At 36.3% G+C, this 19,558-nt stretch overlaps 1 long non-coding RNA gene across 7 annotated transcripts; it reads left to right on the top strand.

Annotated features, from left to right (window-relative positions):
- The first annotated feature begins 3,176 nt into the window (after positions 1-3,176).
- LOC114272378 (uncharacterized) lies at positions 3,177-6,019 on the top strand. Of its 7 annotated transcripts, none has more exons than XR_014350473.1 (4): positions 3,177-3,469; positions 3,598-3,656; positions 3,759-4,909; positions 5,141-6,019. It is a non-coding gene; the product is annotated as an uncharacterized LOC114272378 (long non-coding RNA). The 7 variants fall into 7 exon arrangements; XR_014350476.1 differs by having other exon boundaries at positions 3,598-3,982; positions 4,264-4,909; XR_014350472.1 differs by having other exon boundaries at positions 3,598-4,909; positions 5,141-5,173; positions 5,333-6,019.
- Positions 6,020-19,558: the final 13,539 nt, after the last annotated feature.

Genomic DNA, 19,558 nt, shown 5'->3' with positions numbered 1-19,558 from the left:
ACCCAAATACCTTTTATTTCTCAAAGATTTGGCCAAGATAGTGAAGAATACATGAAGATCTCATTTTCCTACCGATTGGATTTTTGATTTTATGAAGGAATCTCAGCAAAGCCTTGCTTTCTTGCTTGATCCTTGAGGTAAGGGTTTCTAGTTTTTCTTCAATAATCTCATTTTATAGACATATATGTGGTATTTTCTTTATATAAATACAAAATTTATATTTTTAAGCAGATTGTGATAAATCATGAGATTGGGGGTTTAGGGTTGACGTGTTGGGTGGTGTTGTGTTGGTACTCGCATGAGAAGTTCAAAAGGTGCCCAATTGCTCTGTCTAGGCTTATCGCTGGACAAATGTGAGAAAAATATTTTTGGGTGTCTACTAGTCCTGCCAGATTAATAGCTGATAAAAGTGAAAAAATGGATGATCTTGGGTGCCTACGTCCTGCCATATTAATAGCCGGCAAACGTGGCAGATGGTTTTCAAAATAAAAACGAATGATTTTGGGTGCACACGTCCTACCATATTAATAGCCGGCAAAGGCGAGAGATGATTTTCAAAATAAAAACTGATGATTTTGGTTGCCCATGTCTTGCCGTATTAATAGCCAGCAAATGTAGAGGATAGTTTTCAAAATAAAAAGGTGATTTTGGGTGCCCACGTCCTGCCATATGACAGTCGATAAATGTGAAAAAATACAGTTTTTAGAAAAACATGGTTTTAAAAGTGTTTTACCAATAAAAATGTTTCTCTTGGGAGTCCACTTCCCGCTATACCAAGTCGGCAAAAGTTGGAAGATGTTATTAAATTGGATGCCCGTTATCCCGCCGTATCAAGTCGGCAAAAGGTGGAACGTGTTGAGAAATGTGTTGAGTCAGTAATAATATGTGTAACATGTGATGAACTCGTGAAATTACGATTTGATGTGTAATTTGGTATGAAAGGGAAATGGAAATAGAAATTATTTGAAGAGAATGGAAAATGAAATGGTAATTGGATTAAGGGTTGGTGATGATGAACTCACTGGATTGGTTGTGACTATAAAGGAAGATTATGAGTTTTATTTTGTAAATAATTGAGAAGTTAAATTGAAAGGGTTTATTAGTCCTGTGTTATGTTGAATTATAATTTGAGAATGCAAATGTTTATGTGATGTAGTTGTTCGATAAGTAAGAGTTGAGTGTAGGAGAATTGTTTTTGAATATAAAGAAGATTTGGATTTTATGTTATGGTGTTATAGCAATAATAGATAGACAAGTGGAAATGGAGTGTATGGGGGTTATTTTTGAGTATTAAGGGAATTGGAACCTTGAGGTTATGGAGTTATAATAATTGTGAATAGTAAAAAGGGAAATGGAAATAAAATGAGGAATATTTTGAAGTTGGGTTAATAAATTTAAAATGATGTTGTTTCTTAAGCATATTTGTTCTCAAAGAGGATTTATGGTTTTTTTGATGAAGAGGGATAATTTTTATGATTGAAAGTTTTCCTTAAATGTTCAAAAAAAATTTGAGATAAAGGTACTCTACGTATAATATTTTGAAATTACAAAACGTCACCTTACTATATAGTATCACCTTGCATGCATGATCATTTCTATCTGTGTGTTAGTTATTATTGTAGAACTACGAGATCCCTACTGGGCAATTGCGCTCATCCCTTGTTATTTCATTTTTTTTTACAAGAAGAGATTTTGGATTTATTAATTGGAGAGTTAAGAAGTCCATGTGTCTCTTATGTGTAATTTCATCGTAGATGTGAAAGAAATGAATATTGTACATTGACGTTTGTAATTATTTATTTGTAACTCTGTAGTGGAAGCTTGGCATGAATTATTGTTATTGTTATATTTATTAAGAGAGAGAACATATGTTATTATGTTTCTATTACTCAAGGGTAATAGATATTTGTGAAAAAAAAGAAATGGACCTAAATTAAAGGTTTTTGGTAATGTTTCCAAGTAATTTAAAAATTAGGGTGTGACAATTTCTCTAATAGATATATATTTTTTCTGGATTCAACATCCAAAAATCAATCTATACTAGAAAACATAGTGAAAAGGACAAGGTATGCTAAAAACTATATATATAACTCAAAGAACATCCCTACCTTAATACCTTGAGAAGAAAGGGTGAGATGTTCCAAAACCAACGGGGTTAAAATCCAATCTCTACCGTCCACCACGTAGTCCTCGACGAGCTCTCCAAAATTAAAAGTAAGCAACAAGATTGAAATCTCGATGGATAGAGAGAGATCAAGGACTAAACGAAGTGAATTTGAGGGTTTCTAGAGAGAGATGAGATAAAGGAGAGTGAGAGTTAATGTAAAGAGAGAGTGTGAAGTGAAAAGTGATAGAAAAATGAGTAAGGCTCAACTTTTGAAGTGATTTAACTCAATTTTCGAAGCTGACAGTTGACAGACCGCTCAAGTGACTAATTGTGAGCTCGAGCGAACAATTCAATTTGAAAGACCACTCGAGCGATGAAACTCGCGCTCGAGCAAAAAACACCCACCCCCAGAAACTCCATTCCCCTTTGCAAATGACTGCTCGAGTGATGAATTCTTCACTGCGTGCTCCCAGAAGTTCAGACTACAAACCAGAGTACTGGAAGGTCAAATTCACTGCTCGAGCGACCAAAAGACCGCTCAAGCGGTCTCAACCTGAAAGTGAGACTAGGAGCTATCAAAACATTAGCCAACCTTATTGGTTTCTCTCAAACACCCAAAAGTGCAAGAAGACATCTCGGAATACACAAGGATGTACCTAATAGAACAACCACAAGAGAGAATGGATAACAACACAAGTTTCAAGAGGTTTAACAATGAAGAAGACACACAAAGGGACATGGATCACCAATAATGCGCTCAAATGCTAAAGGGAATTCAGGACACCACATACACATCCAAATTTTTTTCTTAAATACGAATTATCTTATATAATTTAAAAAATTAAAAATATCTTCTTAAAAAAAAATTTATTTAACAAAGATTAATTGGAAAAATAAAATTACAACCCCAACAAACAAAACTTGATGGGGACATTAAACTAATAATACTTGTTGTGGATTCTTCTTTGGAATGGGAACACGTTGGTACCCCAATAATAGCCACTACAAAAAAAAGTTGCTTATGATGGTGCTAGAATCAAGGCTTTTTAAAAAACGTCGTGATATATCTCAGTGGCAAACGCGCTTTTCAAAGCACGATATCACCTAAATTAATAAGATGCCATTTGATGGTCCCAATGAGATAAGTCTCGGTTCAACTTCACAAAGACTTAACCCCATATCTATTCAAACATTTCCAAATGGTTCTCTCTCTCTCTCTCTCTCTCTCTCTAAAATGATTCTCTCTTACTAGCCCTAAGTAGTCGTGTCTCACTAGCCCTAAGGAGTCGTGGATGCAACTAGCAATGAAGACTTCTTGGAGTTTATAGATCTACAGAGAGATTGATGCTTCTAATCTCAATGGTTTCTTGTTCAATCTTGATCTCAATTTCGATTTGTGCACTAGGTCTTAGGATTTGATATTTTCCTTCAAGATTTTTCAATTTCCCTTAATCTTTACCGATCTAGGTCTTCGTTTTTCATGGATTCAGGTATCCAATTGCTCTTGATTTGGAGTTACTGAGTTCACTTGAGATATAGAGCTTTCATGGTAGCAATCTTGTATTCGATTAACTAGTTTTCATATATGTTCGAATTTATTATTGAAAATTATTGTATTTACATTTGATTAGGGTTTTGATTTTCATTCTAGGGCTTGTTCTTCATCAAGTCTGATCTAGACTTGCTATGAGTTCACTCAAGATTCAGAGATTTTCATCACTACACAGTAACGATTTGGATCTGTGTTCCATTTAAATAAACTCTTGCTTAGGTTTTGATTTTCATCGGTGATCTAGGTTCTCATCTGTTCCATAAACGATGGCTTGTGCTTGGTTTGGATGATTTGGATTTGATCTAGGGTTATGTATATCTCAAGTATGGTTGTTTTATATTTTTCAATTCTATAATCGTTTTACGTTTTTCTCTTACTTTTTCTCTATTTCTTCTCTTTATTCGATGATCTCACTACATATGTGTGTTTATATAGTTTTATATGTTTATCTAAGACATCTTTGAAGAACATTAATCATCACTGGTTTTGTTGTGTTTTCTTAAACAAGGATTAGTGCTTAGATTGACGACTGGTGTTTTTGGCCATATAGCACTTAAATCTTCTAATTTGGGCGTCTGTTCTTGACTTCTTTGTGTTTTCTCAGTGAATTTACTCCATCATAGCTAGGGGGAACATGATTGAGACAAGAAGTTTCAGGGAGAGAAACAAATTGAGAAACCATGTGGGTGAAAGCACTAAAGCTTGGTTAAATTTGTTTGCTTTTGTGTGTTATTGTTATCTAACCCTTCCTCTGCTATCTTATTATTTGTTGTGTTTGCAATTGAAGTATCTTTCTTCACATCATACTTGTATTTTTTAATAATCTTTTTAATTTAATTTTTTTGAGATAGGGATGCAAGGTGTAGCTGTAAACGAATATTTACTTTTGTTAAAATTTGGAGAAGATTATACCTAAGAAAGATAATTTTTTATTTTATTTTATTTTATTTTTTTGTATTCCAAAAATAAGATGTTAACAGATTATTTGCAAGATAGATTATTATTAATTTCAGATATTTTATTGTTTATGTTGTATGCTTATCTAAGGTTAGGGTGGGATGACAAAATGAATTTTACTGATTTAATATACATGTTCATTCACATATTTGCTTGTGTAATGCAAGTGGCATCTACTGAAATATGTAGAGTTGAAGATGTCATCTCTTTGGAATCCCAAATTTGGCTCCAAATCTTCTATCAAGTGTTCTTGTATCAAAGAGGAACACACTCCCAAAGCCTCTGATTCTGAGGTACAAAAACCCATCTCCACCCTCTACAAATTTCTTGAATTTCTTTATCTTCTGATGACAATATAAAGCTACTCTATCAGAATTAGAACCCGTTTTTAGGGTCTGAAAAATGTCATTATGTAACTCCTTCTTCCTTCTTTAATCTGTTACCTATTTATTCTCTTATATTATATTGTAATTTGTCTAAAAATCACTAGTTGCGATTATTTATTTATTTATTTATTTTTGTAGGGGGGAGGGGTTAATTTTGGCCAACATTCACAGGTAGATGATGTGAATGTAATATATATGATTAACTTAATAGTCGGTGCTCTCTCTCTCTCTTCTTTTTCCCTTACTTTTTAACGGCAATGTACGAGTTCTATTTTGTATGGTTTTCTAATTCAAATGCTCAAATTGGATTATGTTTGATTTGGTTAACAGGACTTGTCTTTCTTGGAATCAGATAGTGGGAGTGTATAGAGCACATTGGCTTTGTACTTGTTCAGTTTGCATGCCCCTCTGAGTTTTGGAGGGTTGTCTGTGGTTGCCCATGTTTTGCATTAACAAGTTCTTGATCCACATACTGAGGTCAGCAAATTCTTCATTTTCATGATAGATAGATTTGGTCAATAATTTGGAGTGAATAGCATATAAGTAATAGTTTAACAACCCCCAGTTCAATTCTTAATTTTCATGATACATTTCATCAATTATTATTTTTCGTTTTGGGTAAATTGGAGAGTGAAAAACAGTCGCCCTCCAGACCTGTTTGTTAAATTGGTAACTAAAAATCAATAATTGGTGTTAGCTCTGTGATTTGGGATGTGAATCTCATTGATGTTGTACGAAGCATTAGTCCAGGCAATGTACGATGATTAATGATGCTTCCTTGTAGGGACTTGAGATATGAATGATTAACTTTGATGTCTTTATAGCTTGACGTTGACTTGATGAGCAATTGCCCATGGTGTCAAGTGTATTGTCTTGGGCCTAAATTGTGTCCATATAAATCTATAAAACTTTACGTCACATCTTTATAGTGAAATTTGTTGTAGACAGATTTTGTTTGCCTAGTTTGAGAATTATGATATTGTGTGCTAATGTTATGCTTATGTTTCTCTTCTTGATGTGCAGGCATTATCATTAATATATATTTTTTTTAGTAATATATTATCTAAATCATTTCAATAAAATGAATCGTTAATATATTTTTTTCAGTTTTAAATTTATTTATGTTAAATGTTTAGTGATACTTTGTTGTGATTGGCATTAATGGCAATGGGTTAATAATGGATTATGTATATATATATATTAATTGCTAGGTTGCATGATGGGTTAATGATAGATTTTGCAAATTTAATTATGGGTTATATAAGGATGAGGCATTTATGCCCAATAGCTCTTTTAAGAAGATCATTTTTTAGTCTTTAACTAATAATGGCAGGCTCAATAGTTGATATTTATTGGGTTGATAGTCAATGGCTGCTGTAAGAATCCAACTATTCAGACTATTTTTTGCAAAAGCTTTAGAATTTGGTTGGGCAACACTTCGATGTTCTTGAGACTCTTTTGCCGAAGATTCGAAAGCGAGTTAATGTTCTCAGAGAGCTTTAGGTTTCTTTCAATATATATATATATATATGATCTTATTGATAGGATTGAAAATTGATGTTGTATAGCCTAGTTTCTATTCATCAACATGTTTTAGTGATGTTGAATTATTGATTATATGGGTATTTATGGGAATGTTCTTGATTCTCTATATATGCATTTGATTTATTGGGTGTGTTGAAGTGTAATGCTTTACTGTATCATTGTAGAGCCAACATGATGAGCTGGAGGCAAAGTTTTTCGAAGAGATAGCAGCCTTTGAAACTAAAATACCAGAGCAAACTCCATATTTTTTTTTGTTAAAATGTGGAAATATTAGCGATTTTTATTTTTTTATGTTGAGTTAACATATTACGTTTTAAGGTTTTTGTTTATGGTTATGGAAAATTGGAAAATGAATATTGACTCATATTATGTATATGTTTTGAAAATGGTGATGGATTATAGGGTTTTTTTTTTGAGGGGGGGGGGGAGGTTTGCCTTGAATCAAAGCAAAAAACATCATTAACTATGATTTTTCAAACAAAAAAGAAAAGAAAAGAAAAGAAAAGATGGCGTTTTTCATAAAAATATCGCTAAATGTCGTCATGATTACGTCATAGTTAACTCATTAGACGGAAATAGTCAACATATGTTAAGAATTAGTGGCGTTTTAAAAAATGTTGTCTAAACTGTTTAGTGGCATTTTTAAAAAGTCAAAAAGAAATGACGGCGGCCGTATCAGCGGCGAAATTTTAAAACATCGTCTTATGTTTTTGCTGCGTTTTTCTGGCCTTTTGCGACATTTTAAAAATGCCGCTAATTCCTAATTTTCTTGTAGTGAGCCAAGTCATTCTATGGCCACCACCCATGGAACATGTCTATATGATAAGACAAATTTTTAAGGTAGGTTTAAATCATAAATTTAAAAGTAAATTATAAATATACTTTTTGAAATTTGTTTAAATACATATTATTTTTTATGATTTAAAAAATTATAAATATTTTTTTATTATAATTTTTAATTTAATAAAAAAAATAAAAATTCAACTTTGGCAAACAAAACTTGATCGACTGCCATTTTTAGGAATATTATTTTAATAATTTTTTAATTTTTTCGTCAAAATAGAAGGTGAAAAAAACTTTAGCATACTAGTGATGATTTTTAGTTTTGATTTTTGTGAAAAGATATGTAAAAGATAGAGTAAGTGGGAAGGGCTCTTCGGGTTTTGGATTTTTGTCAGTTTTTTTTTGTTTGTTTGTTTTTTCTTTGACTTTTTTAGGCATATTTTGGCAATTATAAAAAAAAAAACAACTTACTGATTTATTGATTTATTTGGGTTACATCATATCTTTATTTTTTTACATATTTTTTTTAAAAAAAAAGTTAAAAAATTATTATTTTTTTTACTTCTTAAAACAAGGTTTAATAACCTTTTAATTTTTAAATTAAAATTCTAACATGCCAAACGAGGATTTTTTTTTGCTTTTAAGCTAAAATTCTAACATCTAAACCAGCATATTCTTTTCAAACATACTTCAGGGTAAAATCCTAACATGTCTAACATTACTTTTTTAGACTCTTCTTGGGCATGGGGACACCTTGGTACCCAAATCACAGACAAGTCATTCTATGGCCATCACCCATGCAATGGGTCCATATGGTTTTTCAAGAGCATTAAATAGTTTTTCATTTATCTGATTAGATAAATTTTTAGGTTAGATTTAAATTTTAAATTAAAATCCTAACATGCCAAACCAGGATTCTTTTTCCCTTTTAAACTAAAATTCTAACAACCAAACAAGCATATTCTTTTCAAACATACTAGTTTGAGGGTTAAATCCTAACATGCCTAACAATACTTGTTTTAGACTCTTCTTGGGCATGGGAACACCTTGGTACCCCAATCATAGACAAGTCATTCTATGGCCATCATCCATGCAATGGGTCCATATGGCTTTTCAAGAGCGACAATGCTACGTAGCTCAAATTTTGTGGCTCAAAAGTGGCTCAAATGGTCAAAACGACGTCGTTTTGAGTACAGAACAACATAAAAATTTGAGCTACTTTTGAACCACAAAATTTGAACTACGAGACATTTTTCTTTCAAGAGTATTGAATAGTTTTTCATTTATATGATTAGATAAATTTCTAAGTTAGATTTGAATTATAAATTTAAGATTAAATTATAAATACACATCTTAGAATTTGTTTAAATACAAATACCATTTATAATTTAAAAATTTATATACATTTTTTATTAAAATTTTTTATTTAATAAAATTAACAATTCAACCGCAACCAACGAAACTTGATAGAAACTAATGCCTGTTCTGGATTCTTCTTGGGCATGGGGACACCTGGTTAGGGGTGTGCGCGGTGCGGGTCGGTGCGGTTTGAGAGAAAAATAGAAATCGTATGGCGGGTGGCGGATTGATAAAAGTGTCACTAGAATTTGCTATTTTTCTTATTAAAAACCGGCGGTTCGGTTGGCAAATAATGGCGGATTTGCCTTGGCGGTTCGGGCGGATTAGCGGTTTATAAAAAATATAATTCAAATTACAAAACTTAAATCAAAGAGTAAAAAAAAGACGAGAGATACCGTGATGTTAAACATCTTGAAAAGTGAATTGGAATCTAACTTTATTTTGAATTATTGACATCTTGAATTCCCCTCGAGCAGTAATGTAACACTATATTCTAAGGTATAGAACAACAAGCAAACTTAAGTAAAAAAGAATTTTTAGAATCTTATAAAACATGATTTAATAGCAGTGCGGGTCGGTGCGATTTGGAAGAAAAATAGAAACCGGCGGATTAATAAAAGTGTCACTAGAATTTGCCATTTTTCTTACCAAAAACCGGCGGTTCGCTTGGCAAATAATAACGAATTTGCCTTGGCGGTGCGGTTCAGTGCGATTTTAGCGGTTTCGACGGTTTCGGCGGTATTATGCACACCCCTAACCTTGGTACCCCCCAAAACAGCCAAGTCATTCTATGGCCACCACCCATGGAACGTGTCTAGATGATTAGATAAAATTTTAAGTCAGGTTTAAATCATAAATTTAAAGGTAAATTATAAATACATTTCTTTAATTTTGTTTAAATATAAATTATCTTTTATGATTTAAAAAATCATAAATATTCTATTATTAGATTTTTTTATTTAATAGAATTAATTGAAAAAATAAAATTTCTACCTATTCTATAATACATAGTAAAATTATCTGAATTATTAATTAAAATAAATTTCTAACAACATTTAAAAAATGTTAATTGACTTTGATGATTTATTGATAGAATGGGCCATTTGTTATAAAATTAGAAATTTCGAAAAGTGAGATGTAATTTTCAGAACCACAAGAGGCATATGGTATTTTAAGTAAATTTTAGGAAGTGTATTTATAATTTTTTCTAAATTTGAATACAAATTTAAAAAATAAAATATAAGACGCAATAAATAGAAAAGTAATAATAAAACTAAGGGTAAATTACAAATACACCTCTTCAGATTTATTTAAAATACGAATTGTCTTATGTGGTTTGAAAAATTATAAATATCTCATTGTCAGAATTTTTTATTTAATAGAATTAACTGAATTAAAAAAAATTCCTAACTATTCTCCTATATGATGATAAAACTTGAATTATTAATTGAAATAAATTTCTAATATTATTAAAAATTATTAATTGATTTGATAATTTATTAATAAAATGACTATGTATTAAAAAATTAAAAATTTCAAAAGACGGAATGTAATTTCTGAAACTATAAAAAAAAGGAAAGAAAACGTGTTTTAAACAAATCTCATAAAATCTATTTGTAATTTAACCAAAAATTTAACCAAAAATTAACTAATATGCTAACTTGCATTACAATTACAACCACTACTAACAACTGCCATGCGATCGTCACCATCATCTTTATTGCCATCATTTTACCACCATATAAGCATTATGGTTGTCATCCCCTCTCGCACTCTACCCACCACTATAAATATAATGGTATAATGTTTTAGAGCACTAAATTGGGAGCTTTAGAGTATCACTAATGATGTAGCACAGTGGCCCCCATCAAAGTGATGTGATGTTTTGGCTTGAGTTTGTTTTTTTTTTTTTTAAAGCTCATTAGAGTTATTAGTAGTCCAAAAATTAGTGGGATAAATCACCACTCAAATATAAAGAGTATAGCATAAAAATAAAATTAGGAAATTTTTTTCAAATTCTATGGTTCATCTTATATCCAACAACTTGATTAAATTTTAATAAATATTAAACAACTTTTCACATTGAAAATTTAGTATTTAGTACTTAATTTTAACTTCTTAATTTTATTAAACAACATCTAAGAGAGTGTTTGCTTGTCTAAATTGGAGGAGAATAAACTAAGGGGATATTCATTTTCCTAATCTCTCATGATCTGGATTTGTTTAATCGAACTCACTATTAATTAGGGGTGGGCAACGGTTTATCCGAACCGCTCAAACCACCCAATCCGCCCAACCCGCATATAAATGGACGGTTTCGCAAACATAATGCGGGCGGATGCGGTTTGAAATATAACAAATTTGCGGGTTGCGAGCGGGTCGCGGTTTAAACCCGCAACCCGCAAAAACCGCCCGCACTTTAATTATTATTATTATTATTTTTTTTTATATACCAACTTTGTAACTTTTACAGGAGCACCATTATATTCTCTATGACACTAGGATCCTTATTTTTAAGTATTTCTCAACTTTCTTAATGCCGTAGAATTATCAAGTCTTAAACTTAGTTTCTTATATGATTTTCATTGGTGATTCATCCACTTTTTCCTAATAAAATTTTCCTTCTAATGGTCGATAGAACTTATAGTTTGATTATTGATTACTGAACTGGCAATTCTAATTGAGTACAACCTTTAATGCATTGATATACATTTTTTTCATGGCAAAAATGCTAGTGTAGGGTCTCTTTGTTTTGGGTACTTTCATTTAATGCATTGATATTCAATTTTTATTTGTAAACTCATCAAAAAATTGTTATCACAAATATATAAAATGAATCTGATGCCTAAATTCGCTAGGAAAAAAAAACTCAAAAATTAATTTTTAAAGAAAAAAGTGTAAACCGCAAACCGCCCGCACATTTGCAAACCCTATCCATACAAACCGCAAACCGCACTGCTGACGGTTGCGGGTTGACTTTTTCCCAAACCGCATAGATGCGGGCGGGTCAAAACCGAACCGCAAACCGCACAAAACCGATCCGCGAACACCCCTACTATTAATGCCTCATATATTAAATCCCAACTCTTTTTCAATTACCTTACTTAGTCAAAAATAATTTTTAAATCCCATCACATTTTTTATCCTACTCTAATCTAATAATCTCGTTATGTATATAACTCCATACAATAATACCATTATACTATATATATATATATATAATAAAACATGATGGTTTTTTAATTTGTCCTACACACATTTATCCTATTAGGATATTTAGACGGTTCAGATCTATTCAAATTATAAAACAACGGCTGAGATATATTTTTCAAAAAATATCCTACATGTACATTTTTTATTTTCCCGCTTCTCTCCCTTACTATTTCCTTTTCTCACCCATCCTTCTATGATCCCATGACCTAACATTCCTCTCTCTTTTTTTTAATTTAATTTTTTTTTATTTTCCTCCATTTTTATTTTTCTCAGTATTTGTTTTTTTTTTTTATTTTCTCATTTTTGTTCACATATTTTTATTCATATTATATGAAAAGGTCTGAGATTCCAGGATTAGGAGTCAGATTTTACTGTGTGTAGTGGAGATTATATTAATGAATTTTTTAGTCCACAAATTAAATGAATTTAAACAATTAATTATTATTTTTAAATATATTGAATACCTGATACATTTCGTAAATTTAGACATCAGATGAATCTTCAACATATTTTAATAAAACAGGACGGTTTTTTAATCTTCAACATATTTTTGTCCTATTAGGACATTTGGATGGCTTAAATCTATTCAAATTATAAAACAATGATTGAGATATGTTTTTCAAAAAATATTCTACATATACATTTTCTACTTTCCTGCTTCTCTCTCTTACTTTTTAATTTTCTCACACCCCTCCTTCCATGATCCCATGATCCCGCCTTCCTCTCCCTTTTCTTTTTTTCTTTTTTTTTTTTATTTTTTCACGTTTTTATTTTTCTCTCTATTTGTTTTTTTTTTCTCCTTTTTGTTCAATATATTTTACACATATTTCCATACAATATATGTATGACCGTAATACACTAGGACATTACGGGCATACATACAATTTTCATATAATTACATAAGCAAAAACAGTATTGTATGTATGCCCGAAGAAATTGTATGTATGATAGGCACATCTATCTATCTAGTTATTTATTAAATAAGTAAAAACGAGTTTCCGTGAGAAGTTTTGTGAGAACTCCAAAATTTTATAATAAATTTGTGATTTTATGAAATTAAAAAATAAATTTAAATAGTGTTGGGATTACAATTATATTCTAATTCTAATATTATTTACACCGTGCCTTCAGGCACGGGTATACTCTAGTACTATTATATATGTGAGCACTTAAATTAATTTCTTGAAGCTTTGTTTCTTTTTATGCCAAGTATTCAGGTATTTATCCCCCCCTCCCTCTCAAAAAAAAAAAAAAAAAAAACAAACAAACAAACAAACAAACAAACAAACAAACAAACAGACTAAGATTTGAACTCAAGATCATAAATTTAATAAAAAAAACTCTTATATAAATATTTTATTTTATTTTTAATTATTTAACTAATACATTATTACGTGTGCCAACTCTTAATATATAATCAGCAGCATTACTTATCTTCCATCTTCTTGTAGTCTATACCCTCCAAACAATCAAGCCGAAGAAGAGTAGCTTTCAAAAAACAAAGAAAGCACATCACCACCTACCACCAAATTTTTTTAATCTCATGCATCATCATTACCTTTCCTCACCAAACCCCTCTTCCCCACTCTCAATTATATTTGATACGAAGTAGTCTCATCATCATCACCCTTTATTTGATTAAGAATCATCCTAATCACACTCATTTCAATTATTAATAATTTTGATAAACGTGTAACAAAATATAAAATAAAAAATAGGGAAGAATGTATAAATTACTATCTAAAAAAATGCATCGAACCTTGAAACATTGAAATTTGTTAGAAAGCAAATAATAATTCTTGATTGAGGCCAACAGAAAAGATTGAAGAAGACACAAGGAACACATCCTTGAAGCAAGACAAAAATCATAATAAGATGTCATTTTCTTACAGCCTAACCCCAACCCAAGATATGAAATATTTATAATGTCAAGAACAATAATTCTTGATTTACTATTGAGAGGGTAATTTTTGGGAAAATTGGGCCGAACTTCGAGTTGGGTTTTGAGGCCCAAAACGCAGAGGACTAGGTAAAAAGGCCGTACTGAATACTCAGGCCTAGAGGGCAAGGTTACTCCGGCCTTGGGGAGACAAAGTTACTTCGGCCCAAGGAGGTAAGTTTATTCCGGCTCAAGAAGAGATAGTTGCTTCGGCCCAAGGAAGAGTAAGGCTACTCCGGTCCAGAGACAACTCGGAGTAGGGCCGGTCTTAGAGTTAGTCCGGTCGCAGTATGTTCTGGGAAGACCGGCTTCGGAGTTAGTCCGGTCATAACATACTCTGGCTAGGTCAGTCAGAACTTGTTACTTGGAAGTTTGATCTAAGCACACCAAGGTTGAACAGGGGCAGCCGAAGTAATGAGCTAAAGGAGAAGACCGAGCTAAGGATAGTTCGGCCTTCTCTGTGGCTCAGCATAGCCAGTGTTATTTCGGCCGTGTGGTAGTTCGGCTATGGAGAAAACCATCCCACTTGGTTTAAGCAGTGGGGGAGGGTGTGAAAGGATAAGCATTATCCTTAAGAGTATGAATCCTAGGAGGACTCTGCATGGAGAAATACAAGTCCTACCAGGATTGTGCCACGGGAAACTTATAAAAGCCTACAAACATCACCTTGGAGGAGGTAATTGAACAAAATCTTTCTGAGAACTTTGAGCTTTGTCTATTTGTCAAGTTTTCTGACTTAGGCATCGGAGAGGTTTCCGGCACACACCCGCCGGCTAGCTCACGTTTGTGTTTTCAGGTGACAAAGCGACGTCGTACGGAGGAGCGTGGACTTGGTCAACAGGATTATACGAGGAGAATTATTTCCTCCCCGTACAATTGGCGCCGTCTGTGGGAAGAACAGACAAGAACAAAACCTCTTGACTAAGCTTCTCCTTTTTTCTCAAGTCAATGGCACACATTGAAGAACTACCGCAGTCCGCCGTCGACGGACTAACTCCAGAGGGGGGCGCAAGGCGAGAAGGATTACCTTCCGTCCCTCCCATGGCGGAGTTGGAACTCCAACAACATAACTCCAGGAGGAGTGGCAGGGGAAGGCGGAATAGCAGCCCTCGTCACTCTCAGAGTCCTGACAGACAAAGGAGGAGGATTGATCCTCAAGCCCTGGAAGATCGCGTGAAGGAACAAGATGAACTAATTCGAAGGATGGCGGCGGACATGGAGGCCTTGAAACGCCAAATGAAGAATAAAGATGTGGCGACAGGAGAGGGGCGCAAGCATAAAACGCCCCCTCGCCACTCAGAGAATCGTAGTAGGAATACTACGCCCTCCCAAGGAGAGAGCAGAAGCCTCAGGACAGGCGACACTCACTCCTTATCTTCAAGAACTCGTCACTCCAGGTCTGAGAGGACGAGATCCGAAAGATCATATACTGAAGGAAGTACGTATTGGCCTTCACATTCACACCAAACCAGATCCAGACAAACCGAGCTACCCAGGTCATCCGACTTACGAACCGTACTAGAAGAAAAAGCACGATGCAAGGAGGATGCCAGGGCAAGGGATCCACACCGAATTTCGGCTCTACAACGGTTGGCTCCTCGAACGCATGGAAGCGTCGAGGTTGGAATGCCAATACCGCGACCGGCCTACGAACCAGCGGACAAAGCATTGGCAAGACTACAGACTTCGCCGTTTGTCCCAGCGATCGAAAACGCTCCCCTACCATCAGGCTTCCTTCAGCCGAAGTTCAATACATATGAAGGGAAGACGGACCCGTATTCACACTTGAGCCACTTTCGCCAAGTCATGGCCGTGTACAGGCGAAACGAGGCCTTAATGTGCATACTTTTCCCATCAAGTCTGGGCGACCTGGGCTTGACTTGGTTCGAAAAGCTCCCAGAAGGTAGCATAGCCTCCTGGGCCCAATTGGCAGAAGCATTCGTAACAAGGTTTCGGACAAATACTAAAACACCGGTGGAGATAGACCAGCTACTCTCCATCGACATGGGTGAGAAAGAAACCCTCAGATCTTACAACAGTCGCTACTGGGAGACATTCAACCAGATAGGAGACTGCCCCACCAATCTAGCCATTGCACAATATAAAAGAGGCCTACCAGTAGGGAACCGACTAAGGGATTCAATTACCATGACGCCACCCCTCACCATGGAAGCCCTGATGGAGAGAGTGCATCAGCACATCAGGGTAGAAGAAGATGGCGCACGTTCCAAAGCCAAAACAAGTGCGGCCACGGTACCAGAAAAGAAAACCTCAGCAAAGGTTAATACGGTAGACCGAAGTAACAAAAATGGACGTGGCAGACGAGATAACGGAGAAGACCCAGACAAAAGATGGCTAAGAATTCGCACTGCCATAACCACGGTGTTCAAAAAACCAATATATCGGATTCTGAGCGAAATCAAGGATGAGCCTTTTGTCAAGTGGCCAGCCAAGCTTGGAGAAGCTCAGAAGAATTACGACGACAGATCACGGTGCACCTTCCACAAAGAAAAGGGGCACCGAACTGAGAATTGCACGCCCCTAAGACAGCATTTAGAAGAATTGGTGGCAGCAGGCCACTTGGACGAATACATTGAAGGAGGAGCGCAACCGGCCCCCCAAGATCATGACCAACCCAACAGAATGCCAAACGACGCACCACCACAAGGCATTATCAATGTAATTCATGGAGTTTTTGAACCTGAGCGCGTATGCGAGCTTAGAGGTTCAATCAAGAAGGCTGAACACTTTAGGGAAGTATTAAGTTCCCAACCCGCCATCAAGAAGGGGAGGACAGAGGCAACAAACGTCATGTCCTTTTCGGATAAGGACTTGGAACGAATTTACTGCCCCCATAATGATGCCCTGGTTGTCACTCTCCGAGTCAAGGATTTTGACGTCAAGCGGATTCTGATTGACCAGGGTAGTTCATGTGAGATCATGTATTACGACACATTCAAACAACTAAAGCTGCAAGACAAAGACTTGGCACCTGCAGTTTCTCCCCTGATTGGATTCAACTCCATGCCAGAGTGGCCTGTCGGCAAAATAATCCTTCCAGTCAGAGCTGGAAGTGTATCAAAACAGGTAGAGTTCTGGGTATTGAAGGTCCCCTCCACCTACAACATCATCCTGGGCAGAACATGGCTGCATGCCATGCGTTCGGTGGCGTCGTCTTACCATCAGGTAATGCGGTTCCCCAGTGACGCCGGTATAATTGAAGAAGTCTATGGCGATCAGATCATGTCAAAACAGTGCTTCGCCACAGCAAATGGAAGCCGAGCTGCCAAAGGATACGTTCATTCGGTGGAAGAACCAGAGAGTAATGAACTATTCGCTGACGTCGGCAAAGAAGCTGATCAGAAAGCGGTGGAAGACTTGGTGGAGGTAAAAATAGATGAGAAGAACCCGGATAAGTTCTTCTTGCTTGGCTCATCATTGTCCAGCGCTGAGAGATTAGAGGTCATGGAATTCTTGACCTCTAACATCGAAGTGTTTGCCTGGACACCGTATGACATGCCAGGCATTGATCCAAACTTCATCAGTCACCAACTCAATGTCCACCCATCCGCCAGACCAGTCATTCAACGCACACGCAGATCGGCACTCCACCACGCCGAAATAGTGGCGGAGGAAGTAGGCAACCTGCTGGAGGCAGGAGCAATAAGAGAAGTGCACTACCCAAAATGGATCTCCAACACCGTCGTAGTGCCAAAAAAGAATGGTAAATGGTGTGTCTGCGTCGACTACAAAACAGTCAACAAAGCGTGCCCAAAAGATAGCTTCCCCCTACCAAGGATAGATCAACTGGTGGACTTAACAGCAGGGCATAACCGACTTAGCTTTTTGGATGCATACAGAGGCTACCACCAGATCGCCATGCATGAACCAGACCAGGAGGTCACTTCCTTCACAACACCAAGGGGGTTATATTGCTACAAGGTCATGCCCTTTGGCCTAAAGAACGCAGGGGCGACATTCCAAAGGATGGTCACCAAGATGTTTGAACCATTGTTAGGCAGAACAATGGAGGCGTACATCGACGACATGGTGGTCAAAAGCAAGGATGAGAATGACCATCTGAAAGACTTAGGCGAGATGTTCCAGATCCTGAAGAAACACAAGCTACGCCTCAATGCGTCCAAATGCGCATTCGGAGTTGGATCTGGCAAATTCTTGGGCTTCCTGGTGACCAACCGAGGTATAGAAGCCGACCCCTCTCAGATCAAAGCGATCCAGGAGTTGGAGAGACCAAACTCAGTCAAAGAAGTGCAGCATCTTACTGGTATGGCGGCTGCACTCAACCGGTTCATAAGCAGATCGTCGGACAGACTACGACCTTTCTTCCAAGCATTAAAGGCCAAGTTTGAGTGGGATGAAGAATGCGACCGAGCTCTGGAAAGCTTGAAGGAATACATGTCTTCCCCACCACTACTTGTTACTCCAGTACCTGGTGAAGAACTCTTTTTGTACCTAGCAGTCTCTCAACACGCAGTCAGCGCAGTGTTGGTTCGTGCAGAAGGAATACAACACTTGCCCATCTTTTATGTCAGCAAGACATTGTTGGGAGCCGAAACAAGGTACTTACCATTGGAGAAACTAGCATTAGCATTAATGATGGCATCCAGGAAATTGGCGCACTACTTTCACGCCCACACCATAGTCGTCCTTACGGCCTTTCCATTAAAAGCTCTGTTTGAAAGGGCGAACTTCAGTGGGCGAATTTTGAAATGGGCAGTAGAGCTGGGACAATTCGATATCAAGTTCCAACCAAAGACCGCAATAAAAGCTCAATCTTTGGCAGACTTCGTCGCAGAGTTTACTCCTGGAAGTCATCATATCTGTCCAGTCGACCTGACTGACTCAACCGAACTAGGGACGGAAGTTGACGCCGGAATAGCGCAACCCCTAGTGAAAGGTAGTCCATCGACCGAACTGGAGACGGAAGTTGACGCCGGAATAGCGCAACCCCTAGTGGAAAGTAGTCCATCAAGCACAAAGGCAGACCACATTAAGGACGACAAGGAGGAGCCAAACAAAGGCTCACCAGCAGTTCAAACAGAGGACGAAGGGCAGACAGCCAATATGGACTTTGAAGAAAACACCATCCTTGACCCCACGGCATCGTCTGACCCTTCCACATGCTGGAAACTATTTGTTGGAGAGATGTGGAAGCTCTTTGTGGATGGAGCATCCAACCGACATGGTGCAGGGCTTGGCATAGTCCTCATCTCTCCAGACGGCCTGGTTATAGAACAAGCAATCAACCTTGGCTTCCCAGCATCCAACAATGAAGCAGAGTATGAGGCGCTTATCGCAGGACTTAAGTCAGCACACTTCATGAAAGCAGCCGAACTAATGGTATACAGTGACTCTCTGCTGGTGGTAAACCAAATTTCGGGCGAATACGAAGCAAAGGACGACAGAATGGCCAAGTACCAAGAGTTAGTCAGAACAGAGATCAAGAAGTTTGATGTGGTAAGGATAGAACAAATTGGTAGGGAGGAAAACAGCCGAGCGGACGAGCTAGCAGGCCTGGCCTCAATGGCAGATACATCGATCCCTCATCCATTACTCATCGACTTCTTACCAAGACCAAGTATAGAAGACCCCGAAGCAGAAGAAGTATATTGCACTGAATTAGGCCCTTCATGGATGGATCCCATCATCCTGTTCCTAAAAGACGGCATCCTACCAGCAGAGAAAAAAGAAGCCAA

This window comes from Camellia sinensis, chromosome 14, assembly GCF_055761805.1.
Source record: "Camellia sinensis isolate YWXY chromosome 14, ASM5576180v1, whole genome shotgun sequence".
NCBI classification, from domain to species: domain Eukaryota; kingdom Viridiplantae; phylum Streptophyta; class Magnoliopsida; order Ericales; family Theaceae; genus Camellia; species Camellia sinensis.
The sequence above is the reverse complement of the archived record's forward strand: the minus strand, read 5'-3'. Positions and strand labels throughout refer to the sequence as shown.